Source organism: Canis lupus, chromosome 6 (assembly GCF_011100685.1).
Source record: "Canis lupus familiaris isolate Mischka breed German Shepherd chromosome 6, alternate assembly UU_Cfam_GSD_1.0, whole genome shotgun sequence".
In the NCBI taxonomy this organism is placed as follows: Eukaryota; Metazoa; Chordata; class Mammalia; order Carnivora; family Canidae; genus Canis; species Canis lupus.
Window position 1 is genome coordinate 48,796,592 of NC_049227.1, and position 21,058 is coordinate 48,817,649.

General features: G+C 34.1%; 1 protein-coding gene across 2 annotated transcripts in view; it reads left to right on the top strand.

Annotated features, from left to right (window-relative positions):
- The window catches only part of OLFM3 (olfactomedin 3), a 192,657-nt gene that overhangs the window by 97,162 nt on the left and 74,437 nt on the right, over nucleotides 1–21,058 (top strand). Inside the window, exon 2 of one of the 2 annotated variants that reach the window (XM_038541188.1) lies at nucleotides 14,296–14,410. The exons of the other annotated variant lie outside the window; for it this stretch is intronic. The gene's annotated coding sequence lies outside the window, so the exon portion shown is untranslated. The remainder of the gene's footprint in view (nucleotides 1–14,295; nucleotides 14,411–21,058) is intronic. 2 annotated transcript variants of the gene reach the window in all.

Genomic DNA, 21,058 nt, shown 5'->3' on the forward strand with positions numbered 1-21,058 from the left:
CGTTCCAATCTGTGCATGCAGTTCATTTGTTTCTTGAGTAACTATTTCTTAAATCTATGTCCATGGACTTCTCTAGATGATTGGTACATGGGAATGAACAAAGCAGACAAACTTCCTGCCATCCTGAAACTCACATTCTGGTGAGGGAAATATCAAAAACATAAGTAAATTCATGGGTAATATAATATCGGACTACAAAAAAGCAATAGAAAAAAATAAAGCATAGTAAGTTAATACTTTTCTCAAATAAGGATTTTAAAATTTCTTGTAACAATTCAACTTTTATGATCTAACCTAAGTTTCTAGGGCTATAATGTGATACAGAAGTCCTCTCTCAGGAACTAACATGAGAACAAAAACTGGAACGAAGTTTAATAAATATATATATATATATATATATATGTATATTAAATGTTAAGTAAAATATATAAATGTTCACATTTAAACTATTTATTTACATATTGAACACATATAAATGTATTGTACAATCTATTTTGTATGTATTCAATCTAGTTTTATTGAAAATTCAATTTTTGCAATTAAAAATTATTCTTGGATAAGGATCATTTCTTTTGGGGAGATTCTTATAGATTAAACCCATGAGATAAAAGGTATGCTAAGACTCTTAATTCATTTGCCAAATAGTAACCAACAACTAACAAATATTGCTTGCTTAGATAGAATGTTTTCACCTTGTCCCCAAAGATCCCTGCCTGGTATTTATGCCCTTATGTAATCCTATGGGACCATCTATGACTCCCTTCTAATGAACAGAATGCACAAAAAGTGATAAAATGACACTCTCAATATGAGATTACAAAGAGACTTTAATTAAGTCTTGCTCCTCCAGACTCTTTTTCACCTGTTATTGTCAACTTGTGAGCTGCCACAGAGAGAGATAAGCCTACATAGCAAGGAACCAAGGGCAGCCTCAGGCTAACAGCCAGTGAAGAAATGCACCATCAGTTCACCAACCTGTGAGGCTGAGCTCCCAACAACCACAAGTGAACTGAGAACAGATCTTCCCCCCAATTAAGCCTTCTGATATGACCACAACTCCAGCCTTGATGTAACTTTTAGGAGACTTTGCAGAGCATCCAGTTGAGCTGTACCTATATTCCCGACACAGAGAAACTGTGGGGTGATAAATGTTTGCTGTTTAAAGCAACTAAGTTTTTAGGTACTTTGTTACACAGTAATAGATATCTAATATTAATGCCTTTTTCCTTTGTATACTCTAGGGGATCCATACAAATGCTGGTGGAATGCATTAAATACATGTTAAGGATTCTCTACCCTTTCATTCAATTCCAGTTTTTTTTTCTTTTTTTAGAAATTCATACTTGCTGATATAAAATAGTTCCCCAAATCAGTCAGTATTAATCACTTAAACATCAAGAAGTCAGATCTAAACATCATTTAGAATTAGATTTAATGACCTACTGCACTTTCACAGTTTCTAATCACTTCACAAGTAAAAGGGCTGTTATTGTAAGTGTTTGAAATCGTCAAAAATCAAACCCTGAATCTACTACCTGCTAGTTATATGACTTATGTATGGTAAGTAGTTTAACCTTATTACACTCCTTCAGTTCCCTAATCTGTCAAAAAAACATATTACCCACCTTAGAAAGTTTTTATAAAGATTAAATTCAGTAATGTGTTTGACCAATAGTAAGCAAAAATGTAGCTGTCATAATTAGGCTCCAAACAGAACATCCTGGAAAAATATCTTCTGTGCAAAACTCTGAAACCTAGACTGAATATTACAATTTATCCTGTACTCTGAAGTGTATGTGACCCAGGTCATATTAATCTGTAATCCATTATATGATCTGAGAATCTCTAATTCAGGTTAGAATTTAGTGGTTGAACTGTCATGAAATATTAAATCATTTGTTTATGGTCCTTGAAGCTTTACAAAATGAAAAAACAGATTTGTTTTTGTCTAGAGTGCATAAATACCAAAAGACACAGAATTGCCATTAATTTTCCCAACTGAAACATCCTTATCCATCAAGTTCTTTAAGTTCCTTCCTTAAAGATCATTTTTAAATTGTGATACAATTTGAAAATGCCAAGCAACTATAACTTTTCTGTTATTTTCCCCTACATCCTGGCATAGTCTGACAACATATTACATAGTTAAGAAACGTTTTTCTCTTGGAATAGGGTTATTTATTTTGAAATGATAAGCCTAAGGGAAAAATCCTACTTGTGAAGTAAATATACTCTTTTCCAAGTAAAGTCACATCAAGAAGGCAAAGCAATGTGATCCAATATTAAAAGCTCTGACAAATAAGGAAATGAGATATTCTATGCAATGTTATTTCCTACATAATACTTGCTCAAAAATATTAATATTTTAAAATCATCCTCTATAAAACAATATATGGAATGACCTCTCTAAAAGTTTTGTAGTAATCCATGGATATTTCCAATATGGATAAATATAGGACCAGATGGCTCATTTCCTCCAAAAATTTTTTCTATTACAAAACAAATAAAAAATGCCTAAAAGATACATAAAAGAGAGCCATATATAATTATAATATACATATTGCTTTCAAACACAGTTTTTTTCCAGCTGAGAGGTTACTTAATAGAAATGTTCTGGGACACCTGGGTGGCTCAGCAGTTGAGTGTCTGCCTTTGGCTCAGGGCTTGACCCTGGAGACCCAGGATCGAGTCCCACATCAGGCTCCCTGCATGGAGCCTGCTTCTCCTTCTGCTTATGTCTCTGCCTCTGTGTGTGTGTGTGTGTCTCATGAATAAATAAATAAAATCTTTTTTAAAAAAGAAACATATTAACTGTTCATATGATTTATCTCAAAAGATATTTCAGAAAGTTGCCTTAGAAACATAGGTTTTTTTTTCCTTTTATAATCTTACAAACTATATTCCTAGTTGCAATCTTAAAAGTTGTACTTACTTTAAAAATAATTATTTTCCTGTTTGCATCAGATGGGTTCCTAAATTATGTTAATCTATTATTAGCTGTGTTAATTACAGAACTGATTGGTTACATATAAGTCAATTTTATGTTTTAAAGTAGAATAATCTTCTTTACTTCCCCTAAGGTTAGTAAATTTATAACTATTCCTAATTTTATACTTAAACTCTCAGTGTAGGATTTCCTTGTGTATAATTTACTACCCACATGGACTCCTATAAATGCAAATGGATTTTTCCAGATACACATTTTAGTTTCATACATTTTCCATTGGTTTTTATTTTCCATTCACTTGAGGACTATACTAGCTACTTGCTAAAAGAATAATACAATGTGGAATTCAAAAATTAAAACTGGGGAGTTTACTTAGTATTGTAATTTAGTGTTCTGCCAAATAATACTTAAATATCTCATAAAGTTTAACGTGTACATATGCAAATACAAATTTCTGGAATTCTTTTTTTTAAGATTTTATTTATTCATTCATGGAGACACATAGAGAGAGAGAGAGGCAGAGACACAGGCAGAGGGAGAAGCAGGCTCCATGCAGAGAGCCCAACGCGGGACTCGATCCCAGGTCTCCAGAATCACGCCCCGGGCTGCAGGCGACGCCAAACAGCTGCGCCACCGGGGCTGCCCAAATTTCTGGAATTCTACTAAATTATAGAAAGAACATTTGGTTATTAAGAGGTCATAACTGGTATCTTGTGTTGGTGATGGAATCTGTTTTTTTAATATTTTTTGTAATGATGAATATATTTTTATGATAACTGATAGAGTTTTGAACTTACAAGTTCATACATTGTTACCATTCTGTTTCCTTCAATATTTTTGCTATCACAAATTATTTTTCTATAGGTAACTGAGGCACATCAGTCACACACACACACACATACACACACACACACACACCCCTACAATCAAAAAAGTTGGAGGAATTCTCTAGGGCAAGTATTCCATATTGAGGTCTATGAACTTCTTGAATCCATGGATATGTTCTGAATGATTCTAATGACAGGTTTTAAATTTTGTGTTTTTCTTTCAAATATAAGCTAAAAAGGAATGAAATCTAATCATGTTCTGGATTACTTATGAGCCTCTTTTATCCTAGTTTGCAGTAGGATTTTATTGCTTACGTTTACCTTTGTTCTTGCTTTTTACTGCATTTGGTCTTAGGGAAGGTCAAATGAGGTCAAGGAATGGTATAAAACAAAGATTTTTTTCAGTTTAAATAGAAGAAAGGTAATCAGAAAATGAAGATATATGTATACAGAGGGTATAAGCATGCTAAATCCAAAAAAAGAGAGATCTGCAGAACTGCAATAAGTACCATGTACAAACTCTGAGTGTACAAACTGCTGCCACTCTTCCTAGAACATACCAACTTATAGCAGGTGGTTAGTAGTAAAAGTCACAGTAAGTGGGTATAATAACTACAATGACCAGGACAATGATTCAAGACAATATTCTTAAAATTAAAAGATAAAATCAATAGCAAATGAAAATTTTTAAATGCTAATATATCCTTATATTATGAATCTTGCCTGATCAGATTAAATTCAAGAAAGCAGTTGTGTGTGCCGCATTAATATTATTAATTTAAACTTTATTATTTTAGTTTTCAAGTCTTACTTGCAATTGTTTAGCTTTTCATTTATATAAGACTAAAATGAACTGATATTTTCCTACACTTTATATTCACGGATTTTATATGTGTTTTACAAAAGCCAATCTAAGGAATGTTACCCCACAATTTATTGTTATTATTATTATTAACATCATCATCATCATCATCATCTACCTTTTAGATGGATCCATTTGATGACTCTTGCCTGAGAAACCTTGTTCTCTTTTAAAACATCACAAATGCAAAGCAGAATAAATAACATACATTTATCACAGGCAAGCACACAACGTACTGAAAATTTCCCAGTTCCTATGTTTATTCCACAAATGTAAAAATTATGATATTAATCTGATATTATATTCCATTTCAATTTCAAACAGTATTCATGGCCTATTAGATTAATTTAATAACACTATTAGTGAAACCATACGATTGTAAAGCACTGCTCCAGGGACCTTGTCAAATAGTTAAACATCCTCTCAGGAGGTGTCAGTATGGATCAAAGGTCCAGAATTAGGCCCAAAAGGAGGGGACAGAGTTTTCGATAAAAGAAAAAAAAATCATTAAAAGTTCTCGTTAATATGTAACATTAGTATAGGACTCTTGGAAAATGATGAATGGAGCATGGAATTTAGGCCTACTTTAATTTAAGCACACACACACAAATCTCCTTGAGGTTTACCAAGATGGAGTAGCACATGAGTCGACGGTCAAAATCATGGCTTAATAAAAAACAATTTGGTCAGCATGTACTGATATGCATAATTTATCTCTAGTGACTGAATTGGAGGCTTGGGGTTGTAGCAGAATCCACTGGAAACCAAGACAACAGATTGCAAACAAATAAGCCAAGAGAGGAATTTAGTTCAGGGCTGTGGTAAAATTGATGAAGAAATCAATCCCATTAATTGAGTTGGAAAAAAGGTTAGCATCATGTGCAAGGACATAAAGTCTCCTAGGAAAGGGCTTACAGATAAACATGTTAAAACCCTGAACCCATTCATCTTATTTAGTCACTCCACCCCTAGCTGACCTGAAAGTAAGCAGCATGTTTACATCTATTGGTATTCGTATTATCCTCTCTATGAAAGGTAAACAGCTCAATACCGGGGTCATGACTTCTATATCCTGAGAGTTTTGAATAAAGTAAATCTCTCATGTGCTTCTACATCATATATGTATTTCCAGCTCCACTTGGAGAAGACATTTCCAAATAGGCTAATGGCAAGCTCAAAGAAGGCAACGGTCCTTTCAATGCATGTGATTTGTGTTAAAGACTGCTTAAAGAACAAATAGTTAAAGTTGTTGAAATGTAGTTAAATTTGTATTATTGTTACAGTCACTTGACTGAGAAACATATTTAAAATGAATTTTAAGAGGAGAATTTAAATGTGACACAGAGGCAAATATTAAAAGAGACATTCTTATTCTATAAATTATTCTTTTTTTTAAATAGAAAATATTAATTGACACATCCTGAGAAAGTGCAGTTCTCTTTTGAGTTTACAGCATAAAATGAATAAAAATCAATCTACCTGAAAAACTATTCGAAGGGTTTAAATTATCTCGACTATAAATATAAACACTGATTTAATAAACCAGATAATTTATATATAATCCATTTTGTGGGGCTTAATATATATTGTTAATATCTCAAAAGAGAATTTTTTACAAAATATCAGATTATAATAATCATGTCCCTTTTAATATCTCACTAGTGTGACACTTAGTTTATATTTCTGGTTCTGTAGATTATCTTCTATTAGCTGATCTGGAAATCAAATTTAAACCAATTGATACACAAGGAAAGATAGCTTTGTTGGCTGTGCTCATCTTGTCAGTTTGACAACTTTCTTAGTCACCACAAATTGGCTCACACAGATCCTTAAAGATCTTTTCACCTATAGGAGAGATTGAGGTTCATCAATGAATGAAAGAATGAATGAATGAACGATCTATCACACAATCTACTTGGAAAAACTCAAGTCCTGTTTCTCTGTTACTTTTCACCAAATATATTAAGAGTGAAAATAACAGCAAATTATGAATACAATTGCCTTCAGTTTGTTAAGTCATTAGAAGTTGAATAAGAAAGATAAATATTTGCTATAAACAGACTGTTTAATAGGGTCCATCAGATTCTGTGGTTTCTTTACTGAGATCAGGATAATGTTGAAGAGCAACTCATGGGTGTTAGGCAAGTAGGTTTGGACACCGATTAAATAGTTACTACATTTTTCATGCAATGTAAATTTTTCACCATTTTGAAAACACCAGTAGGCAAGATTATTTGGTTTACTTTAACTGTCTTGGACATTAAAATGAAGAGAAATAGACAGAAACAGAGACCCAGAGAGAGACAGAAGAGGTTAAGAAAAAGGAAGGGAAGAGGAAAGATACATGCACATACTGTAAACTAAATTTTTCTGAGTGAAAACTTTCAATTTCCAAAATAAAAAGTGACCACTGGGGCCCCTGCATGATGCAGTAAGTTGAGCATCTGACTCTTGATTTCAGCTCAGGTCATGATCTCAGGGTCTTGAGATCAGGCCCCTCATCCAGCTCCAAGCTCAGCGAGGAGTCTGCTAAGTTTCTCTCATACCCTTTCCCTTCCTCGCCCATGTGCACACATGCCCTCTCTCTCTAAAATAAATAAATAAATCTTTTAAAAAATAGTGACTTTTTTCTACAAAGGTTGTATTTTGGAAAATAAATTTGGGAAAGGGTAATCACTAGATAACTGCAACTTTTATTTTATTATTCAATAAATTATTAAATCTATTGCTCAATTGCTGCTGTTCACAAGTTTCTGTGGATGATATCTTTCAATAGAACAATAAATTTGACCAATTATCTGCTGCAGGCCTTTTATATTAACCAGTATGTTATTAGAAGAGTTGGGGAGTCAGGGAATATAAAAACTTTTATCGCATCCCCAGCTTCTCCAGGCATTCTGGTGCAGAACTGAGGCCAGACTTAATGTCTCTCTTGCTTGGCACATGAGTATATTTTGGGCAGGAAAAATAAATTGCAGAGTCACTTAATAACCAAAAATAGAGTTTTTGTTCAGGGTAGACTCTTATTCTTATCCAGCAGAGACACAGAAAATATAAAGCTTGAGCTAATAAGGACTGTGAGCTTTATATATGATTAAGTTATTCATTAAAAAAAATAAGAAGTGCTGTCCTAAGTGTGCCTAATTTTACTGTCCAGGATGTATGTAAACACAAATCTGAGAATTCATGAGAAATAAAGATTATGTTAAGCTGTATAAAGTTAGCCATATTCAACATTATTATCTTTAAAAGATGACAAATTTAGGGACATCTGCGTGGCTCAGCAGATTAGTGCCTGCCTTCAGGCCCTGGTGTTATCTTGGAGTCCTGGGATTGGGTCCCACATCAGGCTCCCTGGATGGAGCGGCTTCTCCCTCTGCCTCTGTCTCTGCCTCTCTCTCTCTCTCTCTGTGTGTGTCTCTCATAAATAAATAAATAAATAAAATCTTAAAAAAAAAAAGATGGCAAATCTGTATGATTCTATTATATAGTGAAATACCACTATTTTTCATGATTGTCACAGTAAGTAATGTCCATGCCAAATCTGAAATGTTTAATAATAATAATGAATTAAGTGTAGATAGCTTTGCACATACTCATCAGAAATTTTGCTAACAACATCTATTTTCTTTAATAGTTAGGCACCATACTTGGGGCTTTTCAAAAATGAAAATGGCAGTAATGTAGATGATCTAATGCATATCAATATTGATCGTTATTATTTACCACATCATGAAAGTATTAAAAGGACTCTTGAACCCTTGTGAAAAAAAGACAAATCCACTTAAAATGGGAATACTGTGTAAGAAACTGATCCAAATATAAAAAAAAAAACTGTGCTTCCTATGAATAATATTAGTCAGTGGATCATCAATATTTTTGTTTGTTTCTTCCACTGCTTACATTTTTATTGCTTTTATTTTAATACATTCATCTAGCAATGATTAGCATGTTATTCATACTGTGTCTATCTTCCTTGTATATGTAAGACTTGACAAAGTATGTTATTATTTCCTTTGGAATTAATGATCATTTTTAAGTTTGCTCTTTGAATCTCTGCAAAAGTTTTAGATTGCCCTGCCTAACCCAAACAAGAAGGCACTGCACATTTTACATACTAAGTTATTGATTCATGGGGTGGATTATGTGCAAATTCAAAATCTCTAGCTAAATCCTTCTTAATTCTAGGAGCTGGGTTGAAGTAATATGCTCTTCCACCAAAAACTATCTGCAGGGTTCTGACATTGGTTCAACCAGAATCATTAGGAAGATAAATTTGCTACACCACTGTGAAAACACATGTATTACTAATACTTACTGGACGAGAGGCTGTTTTATTAAATCAGGTTCTCAAATTATCCAAATATTTGGTTAGATTACAATTATACTGAATTAAATAAGGTCTGAAAGATTCACACTATCAGCTATAAAGTGGAAATATTTGCTGCTTGAAGATTAATTTATTTCAATGCTAATAACCTAACCTATTGTCTCAGATTTGCTGAGCCACAAACTCTTTTTATTATTATAGAACTTATATCTTTCCAAATTATTTCATGAATTATATGTTTATAATGATTTAAACATGAAACAAGTGTTTTTTTTTTCTTCACTGAGTTTTAGATTCAGGATTTTCTCTATATTCAGTCTACCAGAAACAAACCTTATTGGGTTTTGTTTGTATGCTCAATTTTGTTTTCTGCATAATAACCATAGTGCATAAATGTGTGAAATAATTAACTCTTTTATACAGATATCAGAAACTTTACTTTGGAAGGATAATCAACTCCCTTTTAAACAATTCACTAAATTTCTGATTATTCTGGTGTTTTCATGTTGGCTATGTATTTTTTTAAGATTTTATTTATTTATTTGGGAGAGTGAGCAAGAGAGAGAAAGTGCGTGAGCATGGGGGAGATGGTGGTAGGGAGAGAGGGAGAAGCAGACTTCCTGCTGAGCAGGTAGCCTAATGCAGGGCTCCATCCCAGGACCCTGGGATTACTACCTGAGCCAAAAGCAGATGCTTAAACGGCTGACTCATCTAGGTGCTCCTATATTTTCTTTTGAGAAACTAAAAAAAATCACTAGATGTTTTTACAGCAATTTCAGAAGTTATAGAAAAGTTTAAAAAGTGAAGTTAAAATGATATCAATCCAAATCCTAGCAAAATATTTCATCACAATATTTAACTTTCAGGTTGTTTTCCGTTTTGTATGTACATGTATGGTTATGTATGAGCATGTGCATAAGGATGTGTGTGTCTGTGTCTTAAGCATTATTATGTGTGCAATGGTTGTCTTTATTTTTCTATTTAATATATCATAACTGGGACACCTGGCTGAAACTCTTGGTTTCAGCTCAGGTCATTATCTCAAGGTCCTGAGAGTCTAGCATCAGGCTCTGCACTCAGCAGGGAGTCTGCTTAAGGCTTCTCTCTCTCCTCCCTCTTCCTCTGCCTCTCCTCCTGCTCATGTGCCACACGCACTCTCTCAAATAAATCTTTAAATATATACATATATATAAATAACCATTTTCTAAGATCATTAAAAGCTTTTTGAAAGGCACAATTTTAATGCCCATGAATATCATACTTAGGATTGCAATATGATTCAATCAGTCTTCTTTGGATTTGGAGGATGTTCCCAATTTAGTAGTCATTTGTAATATAGATGAAGATATTTGCCTTATATTTTTTTCCTGGATTTTCAATTATTTTCTTAGGATGACTTCTGAGAAGCTGAATTGTTAGTTCAAATCATATGAAAAGATATTTAAAATTACAAAAATAATGCATTTAAATATTACAATTATACATAGAAAAAAGTAAGCATCTTTCAACTCCGTTACCCTTAAGTAATGCTAACAATTTTATGTGTATTTTGACATAAGTTTCCTGTGCTAGATCAGTATATCCAAGTATTTATATAAATTTATTACATATATATTTCCTCTTCTCTTTTTGATCAATAAAAATGAATAATACCATAATTATCCTGATTTGATTTTTCCCGTTAAAAAATAAAACATAAGAATCTTTTCAAGTCAATAATTATATATAAAACACTTTTGTGTTAATAGTTTCATGCTATCATAGAATACAAATATATGATCATTTATTTAATTACTACCTTATTAATTGGTATTCATATTCCTTGACAGTACTAAGCATGGTACATATATCTTTATGTACTAATGATTTTTCCTCTGTAATAATCTGAACTGTGGGAAGGGTAGAATCTTAACAGACACTGCTGAATTTACAGGAGATTTTAGCAATTTACATGCCTTCCTATCTCTATCCCTGCAAACCAAGCTGGGCAAGAGACTGCAGTTTCCCACATTAAACTAATTTAAAAGATGTTTTAGATCTTATCATTTTAATAAGGTTAGAATAATTTTTTTTCAAATTTTCTTTTTCCTGTTAGGGAATTTAAATACATTATCATATATTTGTTCCCTATTTTTATTTCTTATTCCATGAATTGCATTTCCATATCTGATGAGCACTGAGAGGTATACGGAATTATTGAATCATTATATTTATATACCTGGAGGAGCTAATATAACTCTGTATGTTAACTACACTGGTATTAAAATAAATTTAAAAATAAAATAGGAAAGAAATAAGAATGGGAGTGTCTACTCTCCCACTGGCAGCTCCAACTTCAGAATCTGACAGATGTGGTCAATGGGACATGCAAAGGGAGATGCATGATGATGTCGGGGCAGTACATAGGAAGGAATTTCTTTTTTTTTTTTTAAGATTTTATTTGTTTGTTTGTTTGCTTGTTTGAGAAGACAGAGACAGCATGAGCAGAGAGAGGAAGAAGCAGACTCCCCACTGAGCAGGGACCCTGATGTGGGGCTTGATCCCAGGACCCTGAGATCATGACCTGAGCTGAAGGCAGATGCTTAACAGACTGAGCCCCCCAGCTGCCCTGGAAGAAATTTCCCTGTGCTAGTCATTTTCCTGGTGCCTTAACTTCTTGACTTTGTCCTGAGCAGCTATAGTTTCTGCAGCTATCCACAAAGACTCTTGGTCCCCAGGAAATGTATGGGTTTGGTATATTTCAAGCTCTTGACCAGTTCACAGACAATCAGAATACCAATGGGTAGGTTCAGTCCCATAATGTTGTCTACAAAAAGACACTACAGACATTTGACAATTTCCTGAAGACTTCTCATAGTGTAAAATCAGTAATTATTTTACCTTTTTGGTTTGTAAATTATTTATTCATTCTAAAATGGTATGACTAGGCATTAGTATTTAGACTTTCACTGAAGGGTAGCTGGTCTTCAGTGTGATCTATATAGGAATCATTTCCACTGGTGTTGCTGTAGAAGGAGTAATTGGGGCTCCTTGCAGGAATATGGACTTTATAAAATCTTCAGATATTTTCCTGAAACTTACCATCGTTACCACCTATCCCATCTTTGTTGAGATTGATTAGACCTTCATAAATTGCTCACTACTGGCAACTGTAATTGATCAGTGACATCCAGCACTGTCTTGAGGGTGTAGATTATTGTAGGTTTTTTTGTACAAAGATGCAGCAGATGTCAAACTCATAGTCAGAATCTCATACTTACCTCCTGCCAGGCTGATATCAGTGTTGTCCCTACAGCTAAAACAGTTCTCCAGGTTCCAAAAGCTCTGATGATGCCAGATTAGTACTATCCTATAGACAGCCACAACTGCAAGGTTGGGAGGCTGTGCTGATTGGAGATGGAACAGACATAAAAGGGGGTTTGTTTTAAAGCCTGCTTGATATTTTTCAGGGTTACCCTAGTCCAATATATATACGGAGACTGAATATATGATTACCTAACACTATCAGAACTAGGAGGAAATATATATATACACACTGAGTAGAAATAACATGGTACTATTTTTGTTGAGTCTATTTTTTTTAATATAACATTTCTGGAAATTTGATTATTTCACAATCAATATTTATTTAATACAGTTTTCTTCAAAAACACCATTAATCTTTATGCTGCATCTAATACTCAATGGTATCTTAAAATCAATTATGTACATATTTTTTCATAGAACTAATTTTCCATGGACATGTATATAAGATAAAACTAATGAAACAATTAATTAGTGGAAAAATAGTTAATAATTTCAACATGTTTTCATAAGAAGGCTATATGCAATATTGAAGATTTAGGCAAGAATACAGAAAAACAGATGAGATTTCTGACAGAAAATGCTTGAATGTTTGTTGTATCAATTGTTCTTTTTATAACCCCAGATTTTAGGGGTTGGAAGACATTCCCTAAAATGGAGTTGTTTTATCTTTTACAAACAATTTTTCCTGGGCCATCTGGGTGGCTCGGTGGTTAAGCATCTGCTTTCAGCTCTGGTTGTGATCCTAGGGTCCTGGGATTGAATCCCACATTGGGCTCCCTGCAAGGGAGCCCACTTCTCCCTCTGACTGTGTCTCTGCCTCTCTCTGTGTCTCTCATGAATAAATAAATAAAATCTTTTAAAAAACACACAACAAACAATTTTTCCTTACAATAAAAATGTAATTTAGGAAAAAATCCGATACTGAAGTTTTGCCTCTTACAAATTCATGCTAGTGCTGACTCTGTGAATATTTAAGAAATTTAGAAAATGCATTTATCAAATGGTCTTTGTATCAGAATTCTATAAATTAAAAATTTCTGAATACAGAATACAAGGTACCTAGCTGTTTGTTACTCAGAACTGTATTTCTCAAAATGGCATTCAATCAATCCATAGCTAAATCTAGGCTTCTATATAAACCCACGTTTACTATGTGAATTAGTAACATTCCAGCCATGGTAAAAGAAAGGAGAAAAGGATTTTGGAACCAGACTCAATGTATTGCATCAAAAAGCAAAACAGCTCATTAAATCCAAGACAGATATATAAAATATCCAACAAATATCACACAAAATTTTTACAAAGAGAAGATGAAATTATATAGAGCATAGCATCAAATAATTTAAGATACAGCAAAACAGCTGAAGTATTGATTTGAAAGAAGGTTATTATCTTAAGGAATAGTTTCTCATTTGTGTAAGATAGAGATATCATCAAGAATAGGAAGAAATATGAGTAAAATCAGAAAGTTACCATTCAACTATGTTGTAGAGTCAGTAGCAGATATAAATAATACCATGAAAACTGATACTGAAAGGAAAATACAGTGATTAATAGATAAACTCTAAACCATACTTTCTGTTTCAGACAAAAATGGTTTCTCATTAGTCCTTCATAAAAGAATGCTACTCCAATCTATCAAGACCCATGATATCCTCTGAATAAGTTTTATAGCTTTCCTTTAACTTTGTCAGGACTTCACAGCTGAGGGGATAATTCAGCTCATTCCAAATTACCCCTTTATGTTTCCCTCCCTTAGTGACTTTCCTCAAAACTTTCGCAATCATTGCTGGTCAGTATGCCAACAATTGTGATTAAACCACATATATATTTGCAGCTGATATGATTTCTCTGAGGTAAGATAATTATTGATTAAAAATCCACAATAAGGTCTACTTAAATGCTATTTGCATAACTGTTTTCTGCTAATTGAACTACACCTGATCCTAACAGCACAAACACATATGTAATGAAGCTAATTCAGAATGTTTTCAGGGATTTTGGTTGCCTTTGTTTTCAAAAGCTCTGTGTAAGATTTTCTGCTACCATCATGGGCTTGATTACGAGAACTCTGCTGTTATTGCTCAGAAGACTGATCCAGAAGATGTGTTGCTACTAAGGACACAGATAGTTCACAGGTAATGACTTTTGACATGAGCTCAGTCTGTTATTGAAATCCTGCCTGTTATTTCCACCCCTGCTCTTAACTTACAATCACCAATCTCAAGCCAGGTAAGGGTCTCAAGCTGCAGAGGGCACCATTATTCATCATTGTAGTTGATGCGAGATATAAATTTATCAACCTTTGGCAGTCTATTTCCCTCTGGTATGATAATTTAGTGGGCTAACCAACATATATGAATGTCTACATGAGTTGTGGGCTCTACGTGGAAACTGTATAGCTGCTTCCTCTGGCGATGATGAGATTTATAGCACAACAATCTGGGCACAGGTTAACTCAGGACTGCTGCACTTTCATTCTATACCAGCCAATATCCCCAAATGAAGCATATAAGCATTGACCCAACAACTTGGAATAAACAATCCTCTATATCATCCCCTTAATTAAAAACACTGTTTAGGGGTCCCTGGGTGGTTCAGCAGTTTAGCGCCTGCCTTTGGCCCAGGGCATGATCCTGGAGACCCAGGATCGAGTCCCACATAGGGCTTCTGCATGGAGCCTGCTTCTCCCTCTGCCTGTGTCTCTGCCTCTGTCTCTCTCTATGTGTCTCTCATAAATAAATAAAATCTTTAAACACACACACACACACACACACACACACACACACACACACTGCTTAGGCTTCCCTACTAGGTAATATTACGTCTATTTCAAAATTTAAAATCCAGCTTTGAGTCTCTCCAAAGGCTTGTCAACTTCCAGAAGCTCCTGGGCTTGCACTGAAATGAAGATTTTAGTGTTCAGTTGTGGCCTCTCTGTGAACATTCACTGAGAAAGGTACTTAACTTTCCATTGTGCTTCCTGAGCATGCTCACAAGGTCTTCTCAATGCCTTGGCTGCATCTAAAGTGAGGTCACCTTCCATACACATCCTAACCAGTTTCATAATTATCAAATGGAGAAAACTTTTCAGCAAACTCTAAAGAAATCTAAACAGTCCTAAGATTCTGTAACAATATTAAAGTTGCAACTAAGCTTTAATGAAAAAATGTGTCATATAAATAAAATCTGAAAGAAATGTGTTTCATTAAAGTCTAAATCCTTAAGCATCATGTAACCAACTAATTTACCTTAAAATATTTAAACTGAGATCATGTTTTAGTAAGATTGTTCCTATAACAATCTATTTCAGCTTAATTTTTAAAAATTAATATTGAAAGTGACACTGAAAACTACAAGTCTAGAATAGGTTTTACCTATCTGTCATTTTTTCTTTCTCATATTCTAAAACAATTATACAACACTTTCTCAGAAACATTAAAATGTACAAAGGTAACTTCAGATGATGATTTTAATTTATTTATGTTATTTTGGAAATATAGCTCTTTGAAAAAAAAACTAGTTTTTAAGATACATCAATGGCATCAATAAAATATGAACACCTTTAACCAGGACAAAACACATGGTTCTGTATCTTAATCTGCTCTCCAGCCTATAAAATAGAAGTCAAGGCATCATATTCAATGTCAGGAAGTCTGTGAGGACTGAGAAGGAAAGTGGATGAAAACAGAGGGATCTAGTTTTTCCCTAAGGAGTTCTGATTATGCCATTCTTGTCTTAAATGAGCAGAAGGGTTAATATTTTCAAGGTTTTGGCTTGACTCTACTATGTGCTTCAAATTATCAATGAATTAAAAATAAAGATGGCTCATACCATTGATAATTAAACATTGCAATTAGCTGCATATTTAATAACTAATATTCACATACTACTTCAAATTATCAATGAATTAAAAATAAAGATGGCTCATACCATTGATAATTAAACATTGCAATTAGCTGCATATTTAATAACTAATATTCACACGCTACTTTATTCTTCACAAAGAACTTTCACAGGTAAGCTTATTTGTTCATTTTAAAATGGCTCCATGAAGGATCCAACACCAACTAATATGTACCTGCTATCCTATAATTATGTTTTTTGACAAACTGACCTTTTACCCCAAGTCACACAGGTGAGAAAGTGACAGGGCTAGTTAGATACAGGATGCTAATATGGTGATTTCATCCTGTGTCCATCCCACTATAGGATACTATGATGCATAACACAATATAAAAACAATTATGTAATGCAATAATGTGTTATAGCCTATACTGAAAATTTAAACTGTGCTGGTCTCCGAAAATATTTGAACATACAGAATTAAGATAGAATGGTTATTATGAAAAAAAGAAAGAAAATCAAAATATAAAAAGCTTAACAAACAGATAACTGACAAATTTTTATTTGGAATTTTAACATTAAATTATCTTTTACTTTGGCCAGACTTAGACTTGTTTTCATCCTAACACAAATACAAACAAAACATCAGAGGTCGAGCTATGTAAGTGCCCTCTTCTGAAGGTAACATGTATCTTTTAGCCACTCTTCATCCCAGAGGATATAGAGATGCTTTAGTAAATGTAAGTTTGTGAAAGCATTTTAGAGGGAAACCATCATATAGTGGCCCAGCAGCCATCATTTCTCTGAGTGTTCATTGCCCAGGTGCCTTGGGAGTTGCTGTATGGAGGAAGGAGAAGCCATCCAACACTTGGCACCCCTGCCTTCTGGCATTTGCCAATTCCCTCTAATACATTTTGCACACGAAGACTGCTCAGAGCAGGTGGCTTCCGCTGTCGGAAGAGACTTGTGGAAAGATATTCATGAAATGAATATTTATGACAATCCCCATCTTCATTTTAAGTATAAGGGAAAAATTGAAACAGAGAGAACCTCAGGAATTGCTGATCTAAGGTATCTTTTAAATATTTACAACCTCCTTGTGTTACTTCTGAAATCCTTTAATCTGAAGTACTGTAAATAAGTTAGAAGAGTAACACTGAATCAGCCAGAGGATTCCGATAGATTTTCTTTAGCATGGGCAAACCTGTTATATATGTAAATAGTTTACCCATTTTTGCACCAGTTATTTTTTCAAGCAAAGTTAAATCATTTTGTTAGTCATTTAAAATCTAGTTAATGGCACTCACTTAAATGATGGTGTTGAAGTCTTTGCTTCTAGTTATTTCAAAATTGGCAAGGCCATTTTCACTACATTACTAGAAGTCACATATAAGAATTGGTGTTATTTTCCAATCCCCTTCCATGTGAACATTTGGGGGGTTTGCTATAGCTTCAAAATGTGAACAAGTGGTCTAAGGATAGGGAAAAAATGTTTGAAATAATACTGTCTTAAAACATTTATTTATAGGGATTATAAACTGCTACATCTTGTATGCACTTTACATTTCTTCATTTAATTCTTCTTGTGTCCTAGACTATGTATTTAAAATTTTAAAATTGGGACACCTGGGTGGCTCAGTGGTTGAGCATCTGCCTTCAGCTCAGGGCATGATCCCGGTGTCCTGGGATCGAGTCCCACATTGGGTTTCCTGCATGGAGCCTGCTTCTCCCTCTGCCTCTGTCTCTGAGTCTCTCATTAATAAATAAATAAATAGTCTTTAATTAATTAATTAATTAATTAGATTTTAAAATTAATAGACTTAGTAATTAGAGCAGTTTTAGGCTTGCAGAAAAATTGACCCAATGGTATAGAGTGTGCCCATATATATCTCTTCACCACACACACACGCACAGCTTCCCCCATTACTGACATCTTGTATTAATATATGCTATGGACTGAATTGCACCTCCCTCAAATTTAATGTGTTGAAGCTCTAACCCCCAATGTGATGGTATTTAAAGATGGGGCCTTTGGGAAATAATTAGGTTGAGATGGATGAGATCAGAGGAGATGGTGCCCTAATGATGGGATTAGCACCCTTATAAGAAAAGGAAGAGATACTAAAACTCTTTCTGTCACAGAAGGATATAGTGAGAAGGCAGCCACCTGCAAACTGGAAGGAAGGCTCTCATCAGAACCTGACTATGCTGGCACCCTGATTTCTGACTTCCAGTTTCTAGAACTGTGAAAAAATAAATCTCTTATTTAGGACAGCCTGTCTAGCTAACACAATGTAGTATTTTTCTTACAGTTGATGAACCAATATGGATACATTATTATTAACTAAAGTCAGCAGTTTACAATATACTTCACTATCTTTGTTGTACAGTCTATGGATTTTGATAAATGTATAACGTGTACCCACCATTAAGGTATTGTTCAGAACAATTTCATTGCTCTAATATAGTATGTATGTTAATTTAGTCACCAGCTTCCATCCCAGTAATTTTCCTTCCAGTCTAGGGGACATTTCTTTTTAATTTTATTTATTTATTCATAGAGACAGAGAGAGAGAGAGGCAGAGACACAGGCAGGGGGAGAAGCAGGCTCCATGCAGGGAGCCTGACATGGGACTTGACCCCGGGTCTCCAGGATCACACCCTGGGCTGCAGGCGGTGCTAAACTGTTGCGCCACCGGGGCTGCCCCATTTTTTTTTTTTTTTAAGTAGGCTCCCCATCGACCATGGAGCCCAGTGCAGGGCTCAAACTCAACCCTGATATCAAGAGTCGGATGCTTAACCGACTGAACCATCCAGATGCCCTAGGGGAGATTATTTTAAAATTCTAGTGTATACAGAGTCCTTCCACTTTTTCTTCATTAATACTGAATTTAATTACTTTGTTTCATAAACTAATGTATTTAAATAGATTTCACCCAGAACTATGAGTTCAGAAATAATTCCACTTAATGAAATTGTTAGTCATGAGGGGATTCATAGTCATTGTGACTCAGAAACTCTAATCTACAAATAAGAGAGGTTGGGATTTAGATCTCAATAACTTTTTAGCAATAACTTTCAGTATAATGTTTGTTCATTACTTAAATCGGGTTCACAAAATTGTCAGGCTGACCGGTCAATTGGAAACTATGTAGGCAGTTGGGTAGATAAGACAGGTCCCTCTCCCTGTCTCTATTTCTCAAAGTCAGACTTATGGAAAAATCTGCCTTCTCCTCCCAGTCTTATCTCACACAGTATCACGATGCAATTACAGTAACAATACTAACACTAGTGATAGGTTAGTACCAGTTCTTCAGTGTGACTCTGAGTGAAGTACTTGATATTGTAGAGCCTCAAATTTCTTATTTGTAAAATATCATAATGACACTTACCTCAATTTGTACAATGATCAAATTACTCAGTATATTGAAGATTCCTAATATAGTGCCTCATATTTGACTGATGCTCAATTAATATTTGTCACTGTTATTATCATCATTATTATGTTATTAGAATTTTTACTATGCAGTGGGGATCCAAGAAAGAAAGTATAGCAATAGCTGCCTACATAAAGGCAAAAAATGATCGAGATATATTAGAACTTCCACCTCAAATATGATAGTGTTAGCTGTACTACCAACATATAATATAACATATGAGTGGTGGGGATAGCATTAAATTCAAGAAATATTTATTGGAATTTCTCCTGGCTTCTTTCTGGGTTAATCAGACATGTGCCTATTTACTAATAGTTTCTCTACTAAAAATTGTTACAATTAGTTTTTTAAAGTCACGTGGTAAACAAGCAGAAAAGAAGGCATTTTCAAAAATCGTCATTGATAGTAAAACTACATTTTAGAAGTTCCAAGTCTATAAGAAATAGAGAATTACGAAGGTGTGGTGATTATCCCTCTTTTGAGGACAGCCTACACATCCTAATCAAGGTAGGTTAGAGGAAGAAATGAAAAACTGAAAGGGTGGAAAAGACATATCCCATTTCAAAAGTCAAGATATCTTCTTGTCCAGATTATGAATTTAGAAACAACTTATTTTAATAAGTAAAATTTAAATTGTTTGGGAATAATGATAGTTAATATTTACAGGTTAATTGGTCTGGCCAAATTAAAATGCTGAACAAGTGTTATATCATTGAACCCAATTAGCACTTTTCTGGGTAACATTATTTTCTCCACTCACCATTAGAGAAAACAGAAAAAAAGATCTTTGAGTAACCTATTATGCTAGTTAATGGTGGAAGCAGAATTTGAACCAGGACATCTGGTTACAAAGATCCTGCACTCACTTATCCTTTCATACTAGGGAAGAAAAGCACATTAGGAATCAGAAGAATTAAATGTAACATACTTTTCGTGACCATGGAAAAATGGTAACGCTCCTGAAACACTTTTTTTTTCTTTAAATGAGGTCCTCCAGATCTCACAGAATTGTTCTGAGGAACAGACGAGAGGACTTTGAAAGCTGCAAGAGGAGATTTAAGTTATGAGCATCATTTTTTTAATATATATCAGGAACCACACATGTCATTGTAGGACTTTTCCTGGTTTCCTTCTAGGCTAGTCTGACATGTATCTAGAAAAAGCTAGGAACGTTTCTAATTTGACATTCATCATTAAAATATCTCGCTCTGTAAAAGGTAGAATTTCTGCAAAATGAGAAATAATATTTTTATTTTATATTTAATGTAAAAGTTTGTGATTAGCCTATCATTTTATAAGCCTGAATGTGAACTATCAAAGAAAATTTCCCCCATGCAAAATAAATCATGATGTAAAAAACAACAGGAATACAATGTTAAGTTACTTCAGGGATTTTCTTGAAGCTTATGTGAGGGGATCTCACATTCCTTGAATGAATACACGTTCCTAGAAGGAAAAGCATCTGGAGGGGAGCTTGCAAGGGACGTGAGAAGACACCGGATG